The sequence below is a fragment of the Nannospalax galili genome, unplaced genomic scaffold (genome assembly GCF_000622305.1).
Source record: "Nannospalax galili isolate Female #2095 unplaced genomic scaffold, S.galili_v1.0 scaffold362, whole genome shotgun sequence".
Classification (NCBI taxonomy): Eukaryota; Metazoa; Chordata; class Mammalia; order Rodentia; family Spalacidae; genus Nannospalax; species Nannospalax galili.
In genome coordinates, this window is record NW_008348785.1 from 627,024 (window position 1) to 633,382 (window position 6,359).

The following is a 6,359-nucleotide window of genomic DNA, read 5'->3' on the forward strand; positions in this document are numbered from 1 at the left end:
AAAAAATGAACAGAAGCATTTTGTGTTAAAACCTGTTTCCTACGAATTGTATGCAAAAGAGTATATTCATCACTGTCAGTCTCTTTGGTTTTGAAAATTATGTGTCCCTTGTGTATCTAAGTGCTTGCTTTCTTTACAAAGAACAGGAGTTCTAACAATGTGTTTATAACAGTGAAAAACGAATGAACAGAAGCATTTTCTGTTAAAACCCGTTTCCTACGAATTGTATGCAAAAGAGCAGTGCCATCAGTTTCAGTCTCTTTGCTCTTGAACCACATGTGTTCCTTGTGGATCTAAGTGCTTGTTTTTTTTTAGAAACATCGGTAGTTCTAATAATGTGTTTACTACAGTGAAAACGAATGACCAGATGCATTTTCCGTTAACACCCGTTTCCTTGAGTTGTATGAAAAAGAGTATTGCCATCAGTGTCAGTCTCTTTCCTTTAGAAAATCCCCGTTTGCCCCTTGTTTTTTTTTTTTTTTTTTTTTTTTGCGGGTTTTTTTTTTTTTTTTTTGAGACACGGTCTTTCTATAGCCTCAACTGGCCTGGAACTCACTATGTAGACCAGGCTAGCCTTGATCTCACAGAGATCCCTGCCTTTGCCTCTCGAGTGCTGGATTTAAAGGCATGCACCACCACACTCAGCTTCATTAACCATTGATGGAGAATTTAATCCATTTGCATTCTAGATCATTTTTGGAAAGTAAAGTCTTCATCCTGCCATTATTTTTAATTGTTTCCTTTATTCCTATTTTTAACCTCCTCTGCTCATTCTCCTTTCTTGCCTCTCCCTTTGTGACTTAGCTTGGCTGTGGTGCCAGGCTAGACTCTTTCTTGTGATTTCTTATATCTTCTGTTGGGTTTGCACTGCAGTTACCTGTGTCTTATATAGAACCGTGCACACTTATAACAGGGTGCTTTAAACTGATAGTAACTCTACTTGCATATGAAAACTCTACCTTTACAGGACATGGTGATTCTCAACTGTAATCTCAGCCCTCAGGAGGCTGAGGTAGGAGGATTGCTGTGAGCCGGAAGCAAGCCTGGGCTACATGGTAAGTTCCAGGCCAACCGGAGCTATTTGGGGGGGGGCTTTGGGCCTGTTCCCAAAGCCCCCCAAACTTCAACTCTACCTTTGCTTTCTCACCCCCCATTTTTAATTTTTGGTATAATAATTTGCTTGCTTTCACATTGTATTTCCCCTAACAGCTATATTTTAAATGATTTTTGTCTGAACTGAACCTTTCTATTAGAGATGTAAGTCATTTTCCCAGCACCACCATAGCTAGAGTATTACAGTTCGAGCTGTGTATATATTTTCACAGTAAGTTCTAGATCTCCATGTCTTCACATTACTAATTAGCATCCTTGTGTTTCTGCTTGAAGAACATCCTTCATCATTTCTTGTAATGCAGGTTGAGCGGTGAAGGTCAAAGAAAACATTTCTTCCTTTCAGTTCTGAAGGACTGCTTTGCCAAATCAAACATTGTGGGTTGCTGTTTCTGTTGTGCTTTCTCTCCCAGACTTTGGAATATTATTCCATCTTCTCTTAGAATCTGATTTCCTACTGAGAAATCTGAACTTCCCCTCATGTGGAAGAATCCTTTCTCTTTCTGCTTCATGCGTCTCTGTAGATGATTTGTGAACGTTTTTCATTTTATGTGTTGGTATGGTCTTCTCTGGGTTGAGTTTGGTATGAAGTCTTTGAGATCCCTCTAAGTACAGGTGTTTATCTGTACCTGGTGGCTTTTTCCACATTAGGAAAATTTTAGCTGTTGTTTAAGTAAGTTCTCCGCCCCTTTTTCTTCCTGCTCTTGAAGCCTGGTGATGCAGCGTGTGGGTCTCTCCATGCCATCTCCCAAACTATGTAGGTTTGTCCTCCATTTTATTTCTTCTATGACTAGATAGTTCTCAATAACCTGTTTTCAAGTTCCGATTGTTTCGTTCCTGCTTGATCCACTGGTGGTTTGAAGGAGAAATGTCTCCCAGAAGCCCACATATTTGAGCCCTTGGTCCCCGGTTGGTGACAATGTTTGGGGAAAGTCATGGAACTTTAGGAGGTACAGCCTTGCTGGAGGAAGCAGGTCACTGGGGACTGACTTGGAGTGCTCACAGCCTCCCTCACTTCCAGTTCTGCTGCCTCTGCTTCCTGCTCCTGCTTGAAGATGTGAGCACTCCGCTTTCCTGCTCCAGCTGCCCTCTGCTGTCTTTCCTCATCTTTATAGCCAGTCCTGTTAGATAAGAAGGTGTCGGGTCGGATCACCTGTTAGATAAGAAGGTGTCGGGTCGGATCACCTGTTAGATAAGAAGGCGGCCTGGCAGGTGGGGATCACCATGAAACAGAAGCAGAGAGGGCTCTGGCAAAGCGGAGTTTAATTGGGTTTGGCGGGGCTGGTCCTCAACTCAGGTGTGAGGAAGAACCAGCAGCCTAAGGGCTGCATAGGGGTAGCTTATAAAGGGAAAAAATGAGGAAAAAGAGAATATTTTTCTGCTGTTTGGGACTGTTTGGGGACTGCTTGCTCAGTGGAGGGCCTGGGGTCTGTACCTGGTGAAGCACATTGGGGAAAAACATCTACTATAAAACATATTTTTTCTACAGTTACAGAGTTTCAGGAATTAACTGCAGCTAAGGGTTTGGGAAACCTGTTTGTCAGCCTGTAGGGCAGGCTCTGGTGATCACAATACATTGGTCATTAATTTCCCAGGGGCTGCTTTTGTTAACTCGCAGGTGGCTGGGAGTTGGTTGAAGCTGCTTCTCTCAGGAGCCTCATGGTTTCTGGGTCTGGGGTCACCTAGATCTGAGCCCTATCAGTTCCCTTTGGAACAGTAAGCCAAAATAAATTCTTCCTTCTACAAATTGCCTAGGTCATGGTTGTTTTGTCACAGCAGCGGGATAGTAACTAGCGCAATCAGTCTGACTGTTGACACTCTATAAACATTTCATTTCATTCCTTGCAGTCTTTACCTTCAGAACTTTAGAGCCTTTTCCTTTTCTAGTGCAGTCTGTTAAAGTTTTCATTTTATTCATGTGTCGTTTTCCTAATTTTATTGCACTGTTTCTCTGTGTTCTCTTGTAGTGTGCCGGAGCTCCCTCGATTATCTTGAATTCTTTTTTAGGGAATTCATAGATCTGTGCTTCTTTGGGGCTTGTTGCTAGGCAGTGGTTGCCTTCTTTCAGAAGTGTATTTTCTTGAACTCTCCTGTTACCTTCCATTGGTGCCTGCACATCGGTGGAGGGAACAGTGGCCTCTTACAAGCTTTACAGGCTAGCTTCAGGAGAGCGACTGTGATCTCTGTGGATAGGTGTGGGGAGGACTAGCTGAGGGGCTCTGTTACTTCTGGCTGCAGTGCCAGCACCATGAGGAAAATCTCCTATGTGGCTATTAGTTGAGGTTGGTGCTAGCAGAGATCACAGGTGTCCCCAGGGGCCAATTCTGGCAGCAAGGTCTTCCTGGCCTATCTTTCTCCTGTTTCCTTGGTACTTGGTCTGACTTTGGGTTCACTTACAGTAGTGGTGACACCAACATGATACATTACATCAGAAGAGGCCATAGAGCCAGGGTCTGAGACATAGGTGCATTTGGAGGGACTGAGTTCCAGAATCCAGCAGGGCCTCAGGAATACACACTATCAGACAAGACACACTGATACCATGCTGATAATGGTACATTGCATACTTTTCCGAAGATGTGAAGTATATCGAATTTTATTACTACTACTACTACTACTACTACTGTTATTATTATTGTTATTAGTGTTGTTATTCGTATTGAAACAAGGTCATTCTAAGTAGCTCTGGCAGACTTGGCACTCACTGTGTAGCCCAGGCTGGCCTTGAACTCATGGCAGTTCTCCTGCCTCAGCTCCTTGAGTGCTGGAATTTTAAGTTTGTGCCACTACACATAGCCAGATTTTATTTTTATTTGTATGATTAAATCCCACCCACTGAATGCTGATAATTCAGAAAAATGGGAATTAATTTTAATGGCTGATGTCCCATTTTTCCCTTCTCTTTTTTAATATGCTCTAGTCAGATGATGCCCACACCTTCTAGAGGAGGACCAATCCCTTCATATTAACTTTGAGAAATGCTTTATGTTTTTGATACTGTTTTCTCTCAGAAATCCACAATGCCTAGTGAATGGCAAAGCTGCTTATCAGTCCCGCAGCAAAGAAAAGTGCTTAAATCCACTTACTCTTATGTTCCCTAAACTGCTTTTCCTTGGACTGTTTCTTGTCTAACTCTGGAAAGTCCACTTTGGAATTACTGCCATGGGACCCATGCTTTACGCTTTGCTAAAAAGAGCCCCCAAGTGGAGCCTTAGTTTTGCATTTTCCCTGGAAATCTAGTGCTGGAAGGAAATGGGCTTACTCTCGACCTGTGGCGCTTTTGTCCAGGAATGCCAAGAAGCAAAGACTGAGTCCCTTGGGGCTGTCTGACCATCACCCTCTGTCAGTGTCACAGTGGCCTTGGGATGTTGGCACCTGTCAGAACCACCTGGAGCACTGACAGTACAAGTTACTGGTCACTCCATGGCTCCTAATGAGGTGACCTGGAGTGGACACCGAATCTGCGTTTGTGACAAGTTCAGAAGCAGTGCCAAAAACTTCTGGAAAGTCTGTGCCTGTTTCCATCTGTGACTGGCTTTGCCTCACTGGAAACTTGCCTAGCCATAGTCCCTGCCCAGACCCATCTCCATGCTGGCTCCCCAGTTATCTGTAATGGTGGGAGCCTCACTGGTGTTCAGCACAAAGTCTTCTGGAAAATGAAGAGATAGTCATACAGGGCAGAACTTGATGGCACCAATGGCCTGACAGAGTGACCAGATGCAGCACTGAATCTCAGATACCCAGTGGTGGCTGCTTTCTCCTCACAGGGGCCCTGGGGCCAGGGCCTCATGCCCTGTCATGGGTACTTCCCATGAATTCCCAAGGTACAGCTGTTAGACTCAGCAGATGGAAATACTGGATGCTGGTGTATTAATTATTCTCATTGCTATAATAAAGTGCCCAAGAAAAGCAACTCCAGGAAGGAAGGGTTTATTTTGGCACACAATTTGTAGTTCGTTGTGGTGGGGGAGGCACAGTGGCAGAAGTCCAAGGTAGCGTTGCCTCTGTTGTCAGGATCAGTATTAACCATGCATCGGGTCAGGTTGGCATTTCAGACCAATGACAAGTAACTTCCTGCATAACTGGGATCCAGGCAGTATCTAAGGCATGCTTGTCCTCAAAGGGTTTCATTATTTGGGACTGACTCAGCAGTTAAGAGCACTGACTACTCTTACAGAGGACCTGGGTTCAATTCCCAGCACCCACATGGCAGCTAACAACTGTCAGTAACTCCAGTTCCAGGGGCTCTGACACCCTCTTCTGACCTCTACATGCATTGCATGACATGGGTGTACCTCCCTATATGCAGGCAATACACTCACACACATAAAATAAAGATAATAAATACAATTTTTAAAAAGGGTTTCATTATTCAATGTAAGTAATTTATCAGGCTATCCTGTGCTAGCTGACAATCTTTTCTCGGGGCTGAAAACCCTGTGGGAGAGCTGGGCTCTCTTTTTACCTTCTCCCATCACCCTCTGTCAATGTCACAGTGGTCCTCCAATGTAGGCAGACATCAGTATCACCTGGAGGACCGGAAACACAAGCTACTGGTTTCCTGATGAGGGTGACCTAGATTTCTGTTCTAATTTGGTCTCTGTTGCTGTGATAAACACCATGACCTAAAACAACTTGGGCAGCAGTGGGTTTATTTGGCTTACAGGTTACAATCCATCATTGAGGGAAGTCAGGGCAGGGGCTCCAGGCAGGAACTGAAGCCGTGGAGGAACACTGCTCACTGCCTTGTTCCCAGGCTCACATTCAGCTGTCTTATACCATCCCCCACCTGCCCAGAGATGACACCATCCGCAGTGGGGTGCAGCCTCCTACATCGATTAGCAATCAAGAAAATGCCTCACAGACATGGCCATGGGGCCAATCGAATCTGGGAAATTCTTTAGTTGAAGATCTCTCTTCCCAGGGAATTCTGATTTGTGTCAAGTTGACAAAACTAAGCAGGACAGGTTGGGACAGAGACTTCGCATTTGGGACAAGTTCTCAAGTGCCGGTAAAAGCTTCAGGAAAGTCAGTGGAAGCTGGACAGGTGTCTGTCCTCTTTGAGAACCAGTCATTCATCTGCAAATGATAAAAACCTCATTTCGTGTGTGTGTGTGTGTGTGTGTGTGTGTGTGTGTGTACATGCGTATGGAGGCTGGAGGTTAACATTAGATGATTGGTGAGGCACAAAGTTTGCTATGAAATATAATGGCACGGCTAGAGAAAAACATGTCTTTGTATCAGGAATA

At 44.4% G+C, this 6,359-nt stretch overlaps 1 protein-coding gene across 1 annotated transcript in view; it reads left to right on the plus strand.

Moving 5' to 3' along the window:
* CUNH10orf90 (chromosome unknown C10orf90 homolog) overlaps positions 1 to 6,359 on the plus strand; it is a 151,126-nt gene that overhangs the window by 133,178 nt on the left and 11,589 nt on the right. The window lies entirely within an intron of this gene.